Source organism: Sus scrofa, chromosome 7 (genome assembly GCF_000003025.6).
Source record: "Sus scrofa isolate TJ Tabasco breed Duroc chromosome 7, Sscrofa11.1, whole genome shotgun sequence".
Classification (NCBI taxonomy): Eukaryota; Metazoa; Chordata; class Mammalia; order Artiodactyla; family Suidae; genus Sus; species Sus scrofa.
In genome coordinates, this window is record NC_010449.5 from 62,885,124 (window position 1) to 62,903,119 (window position 17,996).

General features: G+C 37.3%; 1 protein-coding gene across 7 annotated transcripts in view; it reads left to right on the top strand.

The window, feature by feature from the left end:
* The window catches only part of SLC25A21 (solute carrier family 25 member 21), a 518,509-nt gene that overhangs the window by 76,998 nt on the left and 423,515 nt on the right, over window positions 1-17,996 (top strand). Inside the window, exons 1-2 of one of the 7 annotated variants that reach the window (XM_021099144.1) lie at window positions 1,046-4,835; window positions 5,799-5,883. The exons of the other annotated variants lie outside the window; for them this stretch is intronic. The gene's annotated coding sequence lies outside the window, so the exon portion shown is untranslated. Of the gene's footprint in view, window positions 1-1,045; window positions 4,836-5,798; window positions 5,884-17,996 lie in introns of those variants that run through there. 7 annotated transcript variants of the gene reach the window in all.

The following is a 17,996-nucleotide window of genomic DNA, read 5'->3' on the forward strand; positions in this document are numbered from 1 at the left end:
TGTGACTTTTAGGATTGATTTTTCTTTTTTCTTTTTCTTTCTTTCTTTATTTGTTTACAAAATGCTGTTGAAAGTTTGATAGGGATTGAATTGAATCTGTAGATGCTTTGGGTAGTATGAACATTTAAAAAAAAATTATTTATGTATTTTTTATGGCCACTCCTACTGCACATGGAAATTCTCAGGCCAGGGGTTGAGTCAGAGCTGCAGCTTCAGCCTAGCACAGTCATGACAACACCAAATCTGAGCTACATTTGTAGCTTGTGGTAACATAGGATCCTTAACACACTGACCATCAGAAATCGAACCCACATTCTCACAGAAACAACTTTGGGTCCTTAACCTGCTGAGCCACAATAGGAACTCTAGTGTGAGCATTTTAAACACCTAGTTCTCAATTAATTTCTGTTAGGAAAGAAATCTTTAAAATCTAAATTCCACTCTTGATTACATTGCTGTGATGTAGGAATGCTGTCTAGAGCTTAGAGACATTTTACTAGGAAGCTAATGAAGTAGTGTAATAACTGAACAAAATGTACACAAATATTTTATGCTATTTGCTATATACTATGAAGAATGGGCTTTATACAGTCTCCAAAATGACTAGATTATCGCTCAAACATTTCTGAGATATATAGTGAACTAAAGAGGAAATATTTGTTCATGGCAGATGACTTTAGAATCTTTTAAATGTTTACCGAGATGACCTGATTTTCTTTTTTAATTTTTATTAAAGTATACTTGATTTACAGTGTTCCTTCAGTTTCCACTGTACAACAAAGTGACCCAGCCACCCATACACCCCCCCTTTTTTTCATTTTCCATGACCTGATTTTCTTTTTTTGCTTTTTAGGGCCACACCTGTGGCATGTGGAGGTTCCCAGGCTAGGGTCTAATCAGAGCTTGTAGCCACTGGCCTATACCACAGCCACAACAACATCAGATCCGAGCCGCATCTATGACCTACACCACAGCTCACGGAGATGCCGGATCCCTAACCCACTGAGTGAGGTCAGGGATCGAACCTGAAACCTCATGGTTCCTAGTCAGATTGTTAGATTGTTTCCGCTGTGCCACGTTGGGAACTCCTGATTTTCTTTATGATTATTACTGAGGTTATCTCGGTTGGGGGTGGAGTGGGGTGGGAGAAAATTCGGATTAAATTTTTGTTGTTGTTGTTGAGGAAGCTGTTAATTTTTTCATTTATCCTTTATTCCTTTATCCCTTCCCCCACTTTTTTCCCCTTTAAGTCCTCTCCCCTCCGTTCATCCTCCAAATATCTGAAGATATTTTGAAAAGGAAGCCTCTTTCTTACGTGCAATGAATTTTGCCCACAATGGGCTAATTGCCAAAGCAGTTGGCCACCTGTGGGAGTAATTAGTCACTTGTCAGTCGTTCTGAGGTTAGTCAGTTGCAGTTGCAATTTATTATAGACACAGTTTTGCATCTACAAATAACCATGGCTATTAAAACCACCCATAGAGAAAGAAAAGGTTGAACAGGAACTTTAAGAAGTTGTCATATTTCTTTACATTTGTGAATGAAGCTTGGGTAACATTCAGCCCTGTTCTTTTTATCCCAACCCACAGAAACTGGAGTTAGGGATACTGAAGAAAATGTAGTCCAAAATTATCCTCTTAGAGGGTAGGCAAGATATATGATCATGTTTTCTTTGTAATTTTATTCGATAAGGTAAAAAATGTTCTTGATCAGTCATAGTAAGATGTAGGTTGTCTTATCATGCAGATGTGTATAATGTAAAATGAATCCCTTTATGTTTAAGACAATCATAACAAGAACTTTGTTCTCACAGTGAGCAACAATGTGATAGCCGTCATTTTGGTTAACCGTTGTGAGGTTAACATGGTTTATCCGCAGAAGGCATTCTCCATTTTACTTTTTCTATATATTTATCAGTGGTTGCTACTATCAGTCATGATGCCAAGAAGTAAAAAGTATATAAAATATAAGCAATAGATAATCAGGTAATTTTATATGTGTGTGTGTTTTAGTAGCAGGGGAATAAAAAGTAGCATGTAGATTTTTCAGGTTTCTCTTGTGTACTATACAGAATCTCACCTAAGCTGCCTTAAGCGATGAAGGATATTTGTTAGTATTATTATTAGTTATTGAATTTAGAAATTTAAAAAATAAAGTTGGATAAATGTGAGACTTTTTCCAGGAGCACAACACTATTACCAAAGACCCAGATTCTTGACATTTCTTCACTCTGCTTTGCATAGCGCTTGCTTCATTCTGAGGATGGTTCCCACCCTAGCTCTCACATAGAGAACCCTTTTTCCAGATAAACTTAGCAAATATCTCCTTGTGTGTCATTAGCCCAGACTGAATCATTTACTTGTTGCTAAAGGAGTCACTTGAGCCAAAGGGATGGGTGCATTCATTGGCTTAAAGGCCAGTAGCCTAGTCCTAGCGGCAACCCCACTTAAACAGCATGCGTGAGAAATCTGAGACCTAGATAGGTGAGGGGAGGAGGGAAGTGAATGCTAATAACAACAGCTGTCTGCTATAATAAATAACAATAATTCATGTGCTACAGTAAGGTAGAGACACAGAACCCGGTGCTGTGTAGGGTGGGCTTAGTGTGGGTTGACTCTATTACTGTAGTAGTTATAGGTGCCATCAACATTCATGTTCCTAAGATGCTAAAGGACAGAAACATACCGGAAGGGCTTTGTAGCTTACATTGTTCTTAGGGAGTCTATGGCCACCTCCTTTATCAGTTAGCACATGAAGGCTTTGCTTGACTCTGAGGCTGTGACCCTTGCTTACTGAGAAGAAAAACTCAGAGACCTTCACTGAGAAATCTGAGGGGAGGAAAAAAAAATGCATGAGTGTATACACAGTTGATTCTCATTATTTGCAGGGTTAGTATTTGTGAAATCAGTACTCACGGTACTTCACGGTCATTTGCAGACGTGTGCAGCGTGGTGAAAAATTTGAGTCATCTGAAGCCCACGTTCTTAGCTGAGGTCGAAAAAAAGGATACTCTGCCTTCTCATTTCAGCTCTCATACTGTAACCATGTGTCCCTTTCGAAGTCTATTTAGTACCACGTTCTTCACATTTTCATGCCTTTCGTTGGTGATTTAAATTTTTTAAATGGCCCCCAAGTGTAGAGTTGAAGTGCTGTCTAGTGTTTCTAAACGTGAAAAGGCTATGATGTGCCTTATGAGAAAGTACATCTGTTAGGTCAGCTTTGTTCAGGCATGAGTTATAGTGCTGTTGGTTGTGAGTTCAACCTTAATACATCAACTCTTTTTATTAAATAAGGTGTCTTTAAACCAAGACACACATAAAGTTAGGTACTGATTGGTTGATTTAAGCATTATGACCAGTGGCTCTCAGGAACTTAGCCTTGTTATTTCTCCTAGGAGCAGTGGGTTTGGTATCTACTAATTTTGTGCTCACAGTGACTTTATAGAATATAACTGTGCAAGTGATGAGAATCAACTGTGTATGTGTGATTGCATTTAAAAATAAAGAAAATTTCTTTGTCTAATATCCTGCAAGGTTTTAAGCACAGAATTCTAGTATGTAAAGGGATAAACAATTTTTTTTTTTGTTGTTCCTATTAGTTAAAGGAAAGAGTTCAGAGTTTCTAAGTAGTGTGCTTGAGGAGACATACCCAGTCTATCTGTAAGTTATGTTTTTTTTTTTCTCCACCTGGACGCTTCCATTTATGTTCTTTCAACCTCTATCTGAAATGATAGGTCATGACTTACAGGCTTCAACTGACTATAGCTTCAGCCTCCTTCACAGGGTGTAATGAAGAAAGAAAGAAACAAACAAAAAACAACACACATGATGAATTCCAATGTCTTGTCAAAGACCACATTTGCTACCTTCTCCCTAATGCCCCCCAACCAAACATCATGAAGCTTGCAGCTGCCACAGGAGAGCATGAGTTGAGACCCACTAACTAAATTATGGTGAGTAGGGTAAGGAGGTGTCTTTGCATCTAGGGCCCTGCTTGCATCACTCCATTTGACTTTTGTTTCGCTCAAGCTTGGAACTGTGTTGCCAGCAGCAAGTATGCTGACTGAAAACTGTCACAACAGCGATCATTACAATCCGGGAGTTGAGTTTGACTGGAACATATGTCTTCAATTTTAATAGCTCAGCTTCCCAGATGCCCTAAAGGAGAATATTGCCTGAGAGGGAGCTTTTCATGTAAGAATAATTTGTGTTAAGTAGCTCAGTGATCTGTTTGTTAGGTTAGAGCTGACAGTTTGTTTATATTTCTAAAGGGGTATGATGAATGGGGGAGAAGTTGATGCTAATTAGCCTAAATTGTTCCTAAGAATGTAGAGGGCTTTGCCAGTTTCATTGTTTCTGTTTCTTTGCACATTTTAAATAATTGAATGGAGCTCAGACCATTCATCATAATTTCAGGCAAGATGGAAATAAATGAATTTAGCACGGGTCTGCATGTGTAATGGAAGATGTCACTTTAAAGGGCAATTAGATAAGACATCAACTTGGGGCTAATGCAGACTATCCTAATCCATTTGCATAAAAATATCAAACATGAACGTTTTCATTTACTCCATTAATTATCTCTGTCATCATAAGAGGATACAGTCCTTCTTTTTGAAAATCCATCCATCTCCATTAAAGAAGCAGTGCTGTGGTATAAAATTTGGACTCATGACTCTGGACAAAAGATCTGTGGCCGTCTCTCTAACAAAGTTCCCTGTCCTCTCTGATGTCATCAGACACCTCTAAGAAACCTGTTTGAAGAGGGACACAGTGCCTGGCTAAGGGAGATAATGAAAAAAGCAGCAGAGAAACATTTTAGAATTTGGGACTCAGGTAATGGTGTGAATTCCCCAGTAAAAGCTAATATACCGTGGGAGAATAGTTCCATTATTTCTTAAGAATTCTCATATATTTATTTGTCCTGTACGCTGGGTTGCATTGTGATATGATGCTAATAAGCCCACGATGTAACTTCCCATCTGAGTCAATCCAGCATTTCCTCTAGGTAATAAGGTTAACATAAATGGATTATTTTGTAAGAGTGTAGGAAAATATATATGTTTTGTTAACACACATTTTGAGAGTTAAAATAAGAAAAATGAAACTAAATTTAGAAAGTCTATGATTTTTTTCAACCTTTTAATCCTCATTGGAGGCCATTCTTTTTTAATTTATGCACATAAAATACCACAGGAAGAGATGGTATAAATTTGTGGACTGTGGAGAATGAGTGAACATTTTTGAATCAGGATCTTTAAAAGGGGTGAAATTTGAGTATGATTAAGTTAGGAAAAAGCCTCGCTTACGGCGGAAGTCGGAGACTCTGTATACATTATGGGCATGTCATGGCTTTTAAAAAGTTATGTTAGACTTCTATACAAATTGTGAAGGAATTTGTATAACCCCAAACAAAATTCTGTGTGGTTCTGAACTTTTCCAAAGTTGAAAAAAGAGAGAGAGAAATAATGCTGGTTATTATTCCGATCAGGAGCAAACTTTACTGTCGGTGGGCTGGTTGCTTGTACTGCCTGGGTGTTTTCTTGGTTACTAGTTTTCTTGGAAGGAAATGATCCCCGGGCTTATGCTAGCCACGTTTGTGCATATATGCCCTATAATTGGCATTTATTAAGGAGACCTTCAGTTTGATGGATGACTGTCAGGGCTGAGCCTGCTGGCTTTGAAGAGAGTTGACTTTGCTCAAGTTTTGTTACATTAACTCATTAGAACTCTGCACTCCTTCAACCCGCTCTTTGTTTACTTTCTTATAATTAAGATTTTTGAACAATCGATTTTCAGAGACTTGGCAGGGGCCCATTCCCAACTTGGAGACTTTGCCTGACAGAAAAGTATGCAACAGAACAAATATTCACAATAAGGACCTGTGAGTATTAAAAGTAAGGTTTTTGTACTCTCTTTAGCTGCCCGGCTAATGATTTGCTTTTAAACATAAAATGGTTTATTAATTATCTTTATTTTGTCAACTGCATTATTCCTCAACCTAAAAACAGCAAGTCCTACAAAAGCAATAGCTATAGAAATATTTTCAAATCAGGGTATTTAAAATTAGAGCTTGTATGTATCATGATATTTTAGCAACAATGTTAAGTTAGTACTTAGGAAATAACTAGGAAAATGAAAGGCCATCTGAATTTAAAGATACACTTTCAAAGGAAAAATGCATTATGTATGCATTTAAACATGTAATTATGAATAATCAATAATTCCCAATTGTGTTTTTATTTTTATAATAAATAATCCCCAATGCTCTGGTGACACATTTAAAGTTAAAACTGATATTTCACTTTCTCTTTTGAAACTCTAAAGAAAGTGCACATGTAAATGCTTAAAACAAGGGTCAGGATCGTTTCCAATATGATCTGGTGAGACGAACTGTATTTCCTATAGTCTTGATGTCTCTTTTGCACACTCTCTGGAGAGGCACAAAATGGTGATGTTGTGTTTGGAATGTGTGTATTTTGAAATATTTTCAGTTGACATCTATAAAAGCTAAACACTTGAAGAGAAAGGATGTGCTTTTACAAAAAGAAAACCTGGTTGGAGAGTATTTGCACTAAGATTTCAGATTCACTTGTGGTTGTCTCTTCTCTGACTTGTTGTGACTAGTTGATGAGTTCATTATCTGTGAGGTCTATTTACCAAAGATGGTGGCTTGATGAGTGAATGCATTTGTCCTGTCATCTCAGTATCTAAATGAGTGAGAAAGGAAAATAATGAGTGAATGAGGAAAGAAAAACAAACAGCAGCTATTTATGAAAATGAAGACTGCGCTGGGTCGTAATTTATAGGCAGTGATCCGAGCATTACATTCTTAAAGTAATTTTATGGGGCGTGCTACTGTAAAACAGTCCTAGGTCAATGGACAGGCCTTCACAGAAGGAGAGGGGAAAATGAAAATTGGTTGTTTTCAGGTCACAGATAATTCAACTTTCCTTATTCTCTGAAAGAGACTTGAGTTAGCAGAACAATAGTTAGCTTCTTTGCCAATGAAGACAACCTTTTAAGTTTAGTGACGAGGTCGACTCATTTGTATTTCATTTGGATGGTGGAAAATACAACTAATAGGCTCTTTATTTGGTCCACGATGCTCAGTTAATGTATTCAAAGTTTTTACTAGATTAATGAATTCACAGGTCAAAAAAGTGAATTCACAGGTCAAAACTTCTTTTATTGTGGAGGAAACTGGCAGTCATCAAAAGAGCCATTAAAAACAGTTTAATGAAGAAGTATGTGACTGTTTAAGAAAAGCGTCTCGTCTAAACTTAGCAGGAGGGCCATGGATCCTTCTCCTACTAGACTGCAACAGTAGAAGAAAATAATCTTGCATCTTTTAGTCTTTTGCATAAATTTTCACTTTAGAAAGTCATTACTTTAGCTGCGCAAATAAAATACAATTTTACACAGAAAGCCTAAAGCTAAAATAAAGTGTTCCTACTAATTTTATGTAAAAATGTGTGAAATTGTATTTTTAATTTTTAATTGATTTATTGGTGGTAACTAAGACTTTAATTTTAAATGCTTTTTCCTTTCAACCTAAAAACAATATCTATCACTTATCGATGGTATCCTATGTAACAAGCACAGCTCTAAGTATGCCACACGGTTAACTTAATCATCAAAGCCCCTTGTGGTGAGTGCTGTGTTATATTTTCTTCATTTTAGAGATTATAAAACTGAAGAATAGAAAAGATAACTTGGACACTCTCACAGCTATTAAGTGGTAGATTGGGGATTCGAAGACAGGCGTTCTGACTCCAGATTCAAGGCTCTTAACCAGTCTGCACTGCAGCCCTTAGTTTGTTTAAGTAGTTGAGAATTTATACACAAACATCTAAATTCACCAAATTTATTATTGAGAAGACTTTCGTAATGGTATTCCAAAGAATATTTTATTATGTTTAGAAGCCTTTTCTAGAAGGAATATTATGTTAATATATCTATACACTTAGTAATATCCTTTATTTAAAACTTTCACATCCCAGCACATAACTAAAAGAAGGGTGATTGTCTTAACAGTGTGGTCAAGTTTACATCATGCGTGGTTGTTGAATTTGGGGAGGGACAGGATTTGACCTATGGCCTACCCAAGCAGTTGCAATATTGAGCCTTATTTTAACAGGGTTCTGCTTTGTTTTAAAAACACAACTATTATTTTGAAAAGGAGATAAAGTAACAACAGTAGAAAAAAAAAATCTAGGCTCCAAGAAGTAGTTTCTATAAAAATTTGTCAAGATTTCAGAAGTTAAGTGTTTTGAAGTCTGTTTAACAAAGTCCAGCAATATTTGGGTTCAATAAAGGAGGCTGGTTTTTATCACTAGAGTGGAGTAATGAATTCTTGGATAATCTAAGCTAAGATTAACCTTAAAAAATTATGTTTTTTTTTAGGGGGGGTAACTTTAAGAAAGAGACATTGCAAAATTGAGTGAATTACAGCTTATAAACATTGTTGAAGATAATTCAGAAGTGTAAAATGCCATGCCTACTTTTTTTTTGGACTTCAAACTCAGACAAAGAGATTTTGATTATCCAGACATCTTTGAATTATGTAGCAGAGTATGATGTCTATACAGGAAATACTCTGATGAGATGGGTAAGAATCAGTGTTTTCATCTCAAAGTGAAAAAAGCAGAAACTGTGCACAAAGATAAAACGTAGGTGAAGAAATTTAAACTGTAGATTTGATTTTTAGTGTTTGTTTATTCACCAAAACTGATTGAATGTTTTCTGTGGATTGAGTATGTAGGATTGTGCACAGCAGACAATGCTTTCATGAACTAACATTCTAGTGAAGGAGATAGGAATAAGCAAATAATATAATGTCACATAATCATAAGAGTTATAAAGAATATAACCTGAGTAAGGGGATGGCAAGTGATATCATTTGGGAACATAGAGTAGTGTCTATTTTAAATAGAGGGGTTAGGGAAGAGATGCAGATATTTGAGCAAAAATCTAAATAATAGTACAGAGCAACAGTGGCATTTCTAATATATTTGTCACCCAGGATAAATAATTTTCTTTGCCATTCCCCTCCTCTAGACAAAATTATTTTTAGTAATATTCATGCAGTGAAAAGAATGATAATAATGGTCAGAAAAAAACAAAGAAAAAATTATTGACCTTCACATATTATCATGCCAATAACAAAATTAATTTAAAAAGACTGTACAAAAAAGGGGGGGAAATAATAGGTTAGTACTTTAAAATTACATCATTGAATTTCTTAATTAAAAAGGAGAAAATAACATACCTTCATTGTATGCAGTGTGCACCCTTTGCTGTTTCAGAAAATTTTTTTTTGTGGGGGAAGCTTTATTAAGAAATACATGCCATAAAATTCACCTATTTAAATTGTATAATTCATGGGGTTTTGGTATACACATAGAGTTGTGCAATTATCATCACAATGAATTTTAGAACGTTTTTATCGCCCCAAAAGAAAAACCCATACTCTATGAATCACCTCTAGTTTTCCCCCTACCACCGTCCCTCTCCACCCCCACCTTCCCCATCCTAGGAAGCACTAATCCACTTTCTGGGTCTATAGATTTGTTTTAGGCATTTTTATGTAAATGGACTCATAACTATGTTCTCATTAATGACCAGTTTCTTTCACTTTGCGTCATTTTTTTGCATCATGTTTTTAATGATCATCTATGCTGTGGCATTTATCAGTACTTCATTCTTTTTAATGCAGAATAATATTCCATTTTATGGATATACTATACTTATTCATCAGTTGATTGACATTTGGGTTGTTTCTACACTTTTGCTAATGTGAGTAATGTTACGAACATTCCTGTGCAAGTTTTTATGTGAACATATGTTTATATTTGGGGGTATATTCCTAGGAGTGCAACTCTATGACAACTCTGTGTTAAATCTACTGAGGAACGTCAGACTGTTTTCCAAAGTGGCTGCATCATTTTAAATTCCCACCAGTGATGTGTGAGGGATCTGACTTCTGTAACACTCTTTGCCAGCACATGTTTATTATCTGAGATTTTGATTCTCTCCATCTTTGTGAGTGTGAAGTGGTAGTTTACTGTGATTTTGATTTGTACTTCCCGGATGGCAAATGATGCTAAACATCTTTCCATTTTCTTATTGGCTATTTGTATGTTTTCTTTGCCTGTTAAAATTTTTTAAGTTTAATTTTAAAAAATTTTAATGTAATTTTTCCATGTTACTTTGTGCTTTCAGTTATTACAAGATATTGTACTGTACATCCTTGAGCCTATCTTACACCCCATAGCTTGTACCTCCCACACCCCTATAGTCACCCTCATCAAAATGGTAACCACTAGTTTGTTATCCATATCAGTGTCTGCTTCTTTTTTGTTACATTCATTTGTTTGTCGTATTTTTTAGATTCCTTGTATAAGTCATATTATGCAGTATTTATCTTTCTCTGTCTGACATACTTCATTTAGCATAATGCCCTCCAAGTCCATCCATGTTGTTGCAAATGGCAAAAATTTCATTTTTTTATGGCTGAGTATATATACATCTTCTTTATCCATTTCATCTGTTGATAGACACTTAGGTTGCTTCCATATCTTGGCAATTTTAAATAATGCCTCTATGGACATTGGGGCACCATTCTTTTTGAATTGATGTTTCTGTTTTGTTTTTTTGTTTTTTTTTCTAGTATGTGCCCAGGAGTAGAATTGCTGGATCATATAGTTCTATTTTTAGTTATTGTTGAAAAACCTTTATACTGTTTTTCACAGGTTTTTTTTTGCCCATTTTAATTGCTTTGTCTTTTTATTACTGAGTTGTAAGAATTCTTTTTAAGATGATTTGTATTTTTTCCATTATAGTTAGTTTGCAGTGTTCTGTCAGTTTTCTACTGCACAGCAAAGTGACCCAGTAGTCATATATATATATATATATATATATTCTTTTTCTCACGTTATTCTACATCATGCTCCATCATTAGTGACTAGATATAGTTTCCAGTACTATACAGCAAGAATTCTTTACATATTCTAGATATAAGTCCTTTATCAGAATTATGATTTGCAAATATTTTCTCACATGGTATGGGTTTTGTTTTCACTTTCTTTTCTTTTTTTTTTTTTTTTTGGTCTTTTTGCCTTTTCTAGGGCCGCTTCCTGAGGCATATAGGGGTTCCCAGGCTAGGGGTCTAATCAGAGCTGTAGCCGCCAGCCTACGCCACAGCCACAGCAATGCAGGATCCGGCCCACATCTGCAACCTATACCACAGCTCACGGCAACACCGGATCCTTAACCCACTGAGCAAGGCCAGGGATCAAAACTGCAACCTCATGGTTCCTAGTCCGATTTGTTAACCACTGAGCCACAACAGGAACTCCTTGTTTTCGTTTTCTTAACTGTGTCCTTTGAAGCACAAAAGTTTTTAATTTTGATGAAATCCAATTTTTACCTTTCTTTTGTTGTTTGTACTGCTGGTATTATCTGAATTAAAAAAAAAAACAAAAACCTATAGCCTAATCCAAGATCACAAGGATTTACACCTGTTCCCCCCCCCCCAAAAGTTTTATGGTTTCAGCTCTTGCATTTAGATCTTTGGTATATTTTGTGTTGATGTGAAATGAGGGTCTAACTTTACTCTGTTGCATGTGGATATCCAGTTGTCCTAACACCATGTGTCGAAAAGACCTTTTCTCCCATTGAATTATTTTGGCACTTTTGTTGAAAATTCATTGATTGTAAAGGTGAGCATTTATTTCTGGACATTCAGCTATATTCTTTTTTTTTTTTGTCTTTTTTGTCTTTTGTTGTTGTTGTTGTTGCTATTTCTTGGGCCGCTCCTGCGGCATATGAAGGTTCCCAGGCTAGGGGTTGAATCGGAGCTGTAGCCACCGGCCTACGCCAGAGCCAGAGCAACGCGGGATCTGAGCCGCGTCTGCGACCTACACCACAGCTCACGGCAACGCCGGATCGTTAACCCACTGAGCAAGGGCAGGGACCGAACCCACAACCTCATGGTTCCTAGTCGGATTCGTTAACCACTGCGCCACGACGGGAACTCCTCAGTTGTATTCTACTGACATAATGTGGCTCTCCTTATGCCAGTACCACACTATCTTGATTACTGTATCTTTGCAGTAAGTTTTTAAGTTGAGAAGTGTGCATCTTCCAACTTTGTTCTTTTTGAAGACTGTTTTGGCTACTCTGAACCGCTTGCATTTCCATATATTTAAAATCTTAACTACAAATCACAATTCCAAGAAGTCAAATAAGATGACAGAATTGAAGTAAGTCAAGTTCCATTTCTTTATCTTTATAATCACTACCACAATTTATTCCAAATCTACCGTTTAAATTCAAAAATATGTAGTTAACACAGAGGTTGGAGACACAAACCACCCCAAATAAGATATGACTGTTCTGAAACTATTAGGAATTTACTCTTGAGAAGAAGCCAAGTGTTTGTATTTGTGTCTTTTGGGAGCCACCTACATACCTGAGAGTTTTCCATATTACCTGCCTATAGAATATAATGTTGTTTATTAAAGGACAAGTACCAAAATGTTTTTTGGGTGAGCAGTATATTATCACTAACATTTTAAAAATTGCTAAGGCATAGTCATAAATAAAAGATAGACTGAGTTTTAGTTGGCTTTACTATTGTCAAATTCTCAAAATTGCCTGTATTCTGTGTGGACTACTCCACCAGCCCACTCTTAGGGTGCCACTGAAGAAGAGCAAATCATTCTGAGATCTTGAGGAAGATCCCCCTGGGAAATGGGAAGAGAAATATTAAAGCCTTACACGAGTTTGAGATCTTTTTTGTTTTTGTTTTTGTTTTTGCTTTGAGGGCTGCACCCGAGGCATATGGAATTTCCCAGGCTAAAGGTCGAATCAGAGCTACTGCTGCTGGCCTTCACCGCAGCCACAGCAGTGTAAGATCCAAGCCTCATCTGCAACCTGCACCACAGCTCACGGCAACGCTAGAACCTTAACCTACTGAGTGAGGCCAGGGATCCTAGTCGGGTTTATTTCAGCTGAGCCACGATGGGAACTTCCTGAGATTTTTAAGGAACTGAAAAAAGCCCATTATTGTAGTTAAAGAATAGAAATCAGGAGTAAGTGGTAGGATGAATGAGGTTGGAGAGACTGGCAGCCGGGGCATGTACTATCATACAGCTGGAACTACTACATGACTTGTGGTCTACAGCACTTCTGAGAGTGAAAGAGGCTACTGCTAATTATATCATGACCACTGCTAATTAATGGGGTTTTCCCAGGAGAATTAGGATGCCTAGTCACTGTGCTTTCAAGGATATGGCACAGATTTGTTTTTTGACTGCACACAGACTCCAAACCAAAGGACACCTATCATGAAGGCTGAAAATTCTTAGTTGCAAGTGAGTAGTAATCTGACCTGACAGAGATCATTAGTACACAATGAATTAGGGAGACTGACAGTGTAGAGTGTAATTTAGAGCAATACTTATCAAACTTCAACATGTGTAAGAATTACACGGAAGGCTTGTGCTCCAATTCCCCAAATTATGAGTTGGTTCTGTATTTCTCACAAACTCCCAGGTGCTGCTTATACTGTCAGTCTATGAACGACCAGACTTTGAGTAGCATTGGTTTAGACTTTAGGGAATGGATTCTAGACTCAGACAGACTTGGTTTGAATTTCAGATTTTTTGGTTACTAACAGGGTGGATTTGTCAAGTTAAATATTCTTTCCATAGCTCTTTTATTTATCTGGTAAAATGAGGATTATAATAATCTCTAATCCATATGAGTGTTGTGAAGAGTTAATGGGGGTAAAAGGGATAAAACACTTACATTGTGCCTAACATTATCATAAGCACTTGGTGTATGTTATTATAGTTAGGAAGAAGATAATACTCATTAGATAAAACTATGAACATGTTTTAGGTTCTGCTTTGTGAGTTATCTCTAGTAGTATATACTTGCAACTGCATACCTTAGAACAGGGTATCAGTGCCTGGCACATAGCAGGCTCTTAGTACTTGTTGACTGAATAAAAAAAATTGTGAATTCACTTAAAGGGTTCTGTGTGGACTGGAAGAATTTATTTACATCCTGCTACACCCCTTTTACTCTTAGAGCCTACCTTACCTGCTGATCAACGTAAGAATAAAAAGCATAAGGAAATAAGAAAACATAAGCATAAGAAAATCTTGCCTCACAGCTGCAAACAATTTGATGTATTTAGCCAGTTAGGATAGATTTAAACTTGAAATTGATGAGACAGTTACATTAGGAGTTTCCTGGTATTTGGGTATGCAATGAACTTTCGACTTATGATCAAATAGAGGTAGGTGTATAATTATATACTCTAAAATTAGTTTTATTTAGATCATTGTGCTGAATTGTAGTTGTGTTAAACACAAAGTTACAAAATGCACCTTATTCATGATCACAGAAGAAATACTTCAAAAAACAACAACCCTAATTTCTATAGGAAAAGTCATTAGACCAAACTACTGCGAGGAGAGGTCTGCAGAATGGGACCTGCTGATATGAGATCTGAATGGTTTCTGTTTTGTCCAGTGGCTGTGTGGTTGCCCCAGGCGAGGGTAGGAGGGAGTGTGGGAGGAAAGGAAGAAGGAAAGGAGCTAACATTTTCTGAGTACCTGCTATGGACTAGGTACTTCCTCATGTGCTAGGATACTTACATGTACTAATTCATTGCTAAGAGCCATCATGTGAGATAGGTATCATCACTCCATTGTCATTCAGACTAAGGCTTTAAAAAGGCAAACAGAGAAATAGGTAGAGCCAAGTTTCTTCTTTAGATGTCCCTGTAAAACCCACTGTCCTTTTTACTACTACCTTTGGAAAGGGCACTTATGTAGAAGGTCATTGTATGTTTTTCCAGCAAAGTTGCTGCATTGTTATAGATTCCCGGCCTGCTACTAGCAACCACTTAGGTACTGAAGAGATTCTTGTATGATAATTGAATATTGACTATTCTTGCTGAGCCTTTATATTTATCCAGAATTATTCTAATTCATTCCATTCTATAGTTGTTTTTTTTTTCATTCAACATCTTTATAATTTCCAATGCTGGGATTTGAAGCATCTGTAGTTGCAGAATTAGACCACTGAATATGTTTTAATTCCTAATTGTTACTTTATTTCATCACCTAAGCAATATAGAGCAATAAAACTATTAAGCCAATAATGATTTTTGGTTTCATAATGTAACCTAGTATTAGTAAGCCTTAAGAATAAATAAGACAATAAGAAGTTCCTGTTTGATGGAACACTTGGGAGACAGGGAACATTTATTTGGAGATGGGAATATTGATGGACAGTGGTGAGGAGCAGAACATTATCAATGGACTGAGTGCTGGTTGTGAGGTGAGGCCACAGCATGTGGGAGCCTTTTGTTTGGATCCTGTCTTGGGAACCAGCTTTGGCACAATATGTCATTTTCCGTAGTGTATCACTAACATTGCATCTTCTGTCAGTTACAGCTGTCTCAAGAGGTTACATATGATGTTTTATATAACATCTTGAGAAACATATACAAGAGCTAGAGAGAATTGAAATGGCCCTTAAACAAAACTCTTCTGACTTAGGTATCATTTTAATGCCTGTATAAACCCACCGTTATTCTCATGTTCTCAGGGTTGAAAGAGTTCACTCATCTTACTGGCAACATGATCAGGATCTAAGTGTGTCATTGGGTAAAATGTTTCTCCAGCTTAATAACATCTTGTGTAACCCTCTACTTTTCTTTAAACTAGGTGACAAGATCAAGGAGAATAAATAGGGATAGTAAGTGACCATTTATACAACTTAATTTATTTTTTTACTCATGACTTTTGGATTCACCAAAGGCAAGTTATGTCTTTGGGTCTGGCTAAGCTTAGATGACCCTGCTACCATCCTGATAACTAAGCAGAATTTGAGGCAAGTGATACCTATAAATCCTATAAAATATCTTAATTATTGTTATTCTGAATCTTAATTTTTGTCTGGAATGGCTCACAGTTCCTCTGTGGTAAGTGAACACGCAGGTAAGTCACTGATAAGTATACTGCAGGTCAGGTGGCCTGCAGGGGCGCTGCGGGGGCAGACCCACCGTAAGGACGCCATCTTAACCTGATTGCCTCTGTAGAGACCCTTTCCCCAGATGAGGTCGCATTTGGATGTCCTGGGGGTTAGGCTTCAGCCTCTGAATCCAGGGAACACAATTCAACCATGATGTCCTCTCACAGGAACCAGCTCCTTAGGTGCCACCAGCATGGGCCCCAGAGGGACAGGCTTCCGAGACCCGCTTCCTAGGAGAAAGCCTGACTTGGGGTCACGAGACCTCCCCCCACCCCACCCCCGGCTGAAGGAAGATATTTATACGTCTTTCATTTTTCAGTGAATAAACATTCCTTTCCAAGTACCAGGTGCTGAGTAGTAATTAACAAGACAAATGGAGTTTCTGCTCTGGTGCAGTGGGTTAAGAATCTGACTGCAGCGCCTGTGGTTGCTGCAGAGGCACAGGTTTGATCCTTGGCCTGGCACAGTGGGTTAAAAGGATCCAGCATTGCCGCAGCTGTGGCATAGGTAGCAGCTGTGGCTCGGATTCAGTCCCTGGCCCTGGAACTTCCATATGCCGCAGGTGCAGCCATGAAAAAAAAAAAAAAAATACAAATGCGATCCTTGCCCTCATGGAGTATACAGTAACGTGTAGGAGACCTTGAACACAACTAAATAGTATGTGATGAGTATTGTGCTACAAGTTAGGATGTTTTACAAGCATATTTGGGATCTTGATCTATTTTAGGGTAAAGAAATATATCCCAAAGGAATTGATATTTGGATTGAGGATAGGCAGTGAGAACTGAATGTTCCAGCTAAAAGCGTGGCATGTTCTAGGGACTAAAAAGATGCTCAGTGTGACCAGAAGGGTAAGTGAAACCTTATCAGTGGAGAAGTAGGCATAGACTAGATGCTAAGTGTCTTTTTAGTGAAGATGTTTAGACTTGATTATAAGGATAATGACAAACTATTGATGAATTTTTATCTGGTGTGTCATGATCAGAGTTGTGTTTTATAAGGATCACTTCAAGAAAGCTTGCTCCAAGGGCTGTGTGGAGAGTAAATGAATTGGGTAGGAGTATTAGATTAGTGGCAAGGGGACTGGTTAGGATGCTGTTTCAGCAAAATTTGTCAGAGAGAACAATGATTGAGGATGATGTTGGAGATGATGATAAAGTATATTAAAGTGGTATTGGGGAGGAAGATTGATAGGACTTGGTCATTAGTTGGATGAAATAAAAGAGTCAAAGAGATCCTTGGATTAATTGCTTGGGCTACCTGGTAGACATTGATGACAAGGAATGCAGGGACAAAGCTTGGATAGAGAGGGAAAAAGGGCAGTGAGTTTACATCTGAACATGATGCACTGGAAGGCTTATGAGATACCAAATACACTGTTGTTCATTAGGCAGTTAGATAAATGGGTCCAAAGAGCAGCAGATCTGGGTGGAAATAAGTTAGGAGGTGAGCAGTACGTGGATGCTAACTGAGGCTCTGCAAGTCAACGCAAAGTGCCTAGAATGAGAAAGACTGAGGGCCTAGAACTGAGCCCTCACGGAAATGCTGACATTTAAAGGATCCTTTTCAAATTGATGATTTAAAGATAATATTAGATGAAAACATCTTAAAAATGTTTTTTAAAGTAAAGAGGAAGGCTTGCAAGCCCAAGAGTTTCCTTTCTTTTTCCAAACTGATTTCCCATTTACTTCCACCTCAAGTGAAGTCATACAAATTCCAAATCAGAGTCTCTTCTGTTGTGGTTAAATTGATTCTTGAACACAAACCATCTTAAAACATGCAATGAAAAAAATGAGGAATAAAGGAAAACCGAAGCATCAAATTATCCATGGCTAAAACTTTTGAATTTAGCGAATAATCAAAGCAACCATAAAAGGCAGTGTTGCCAACATTCAGTGATGGCCAGAGAAGGACCTTGCTTCCTTTCCCTTTTTTTTTCCA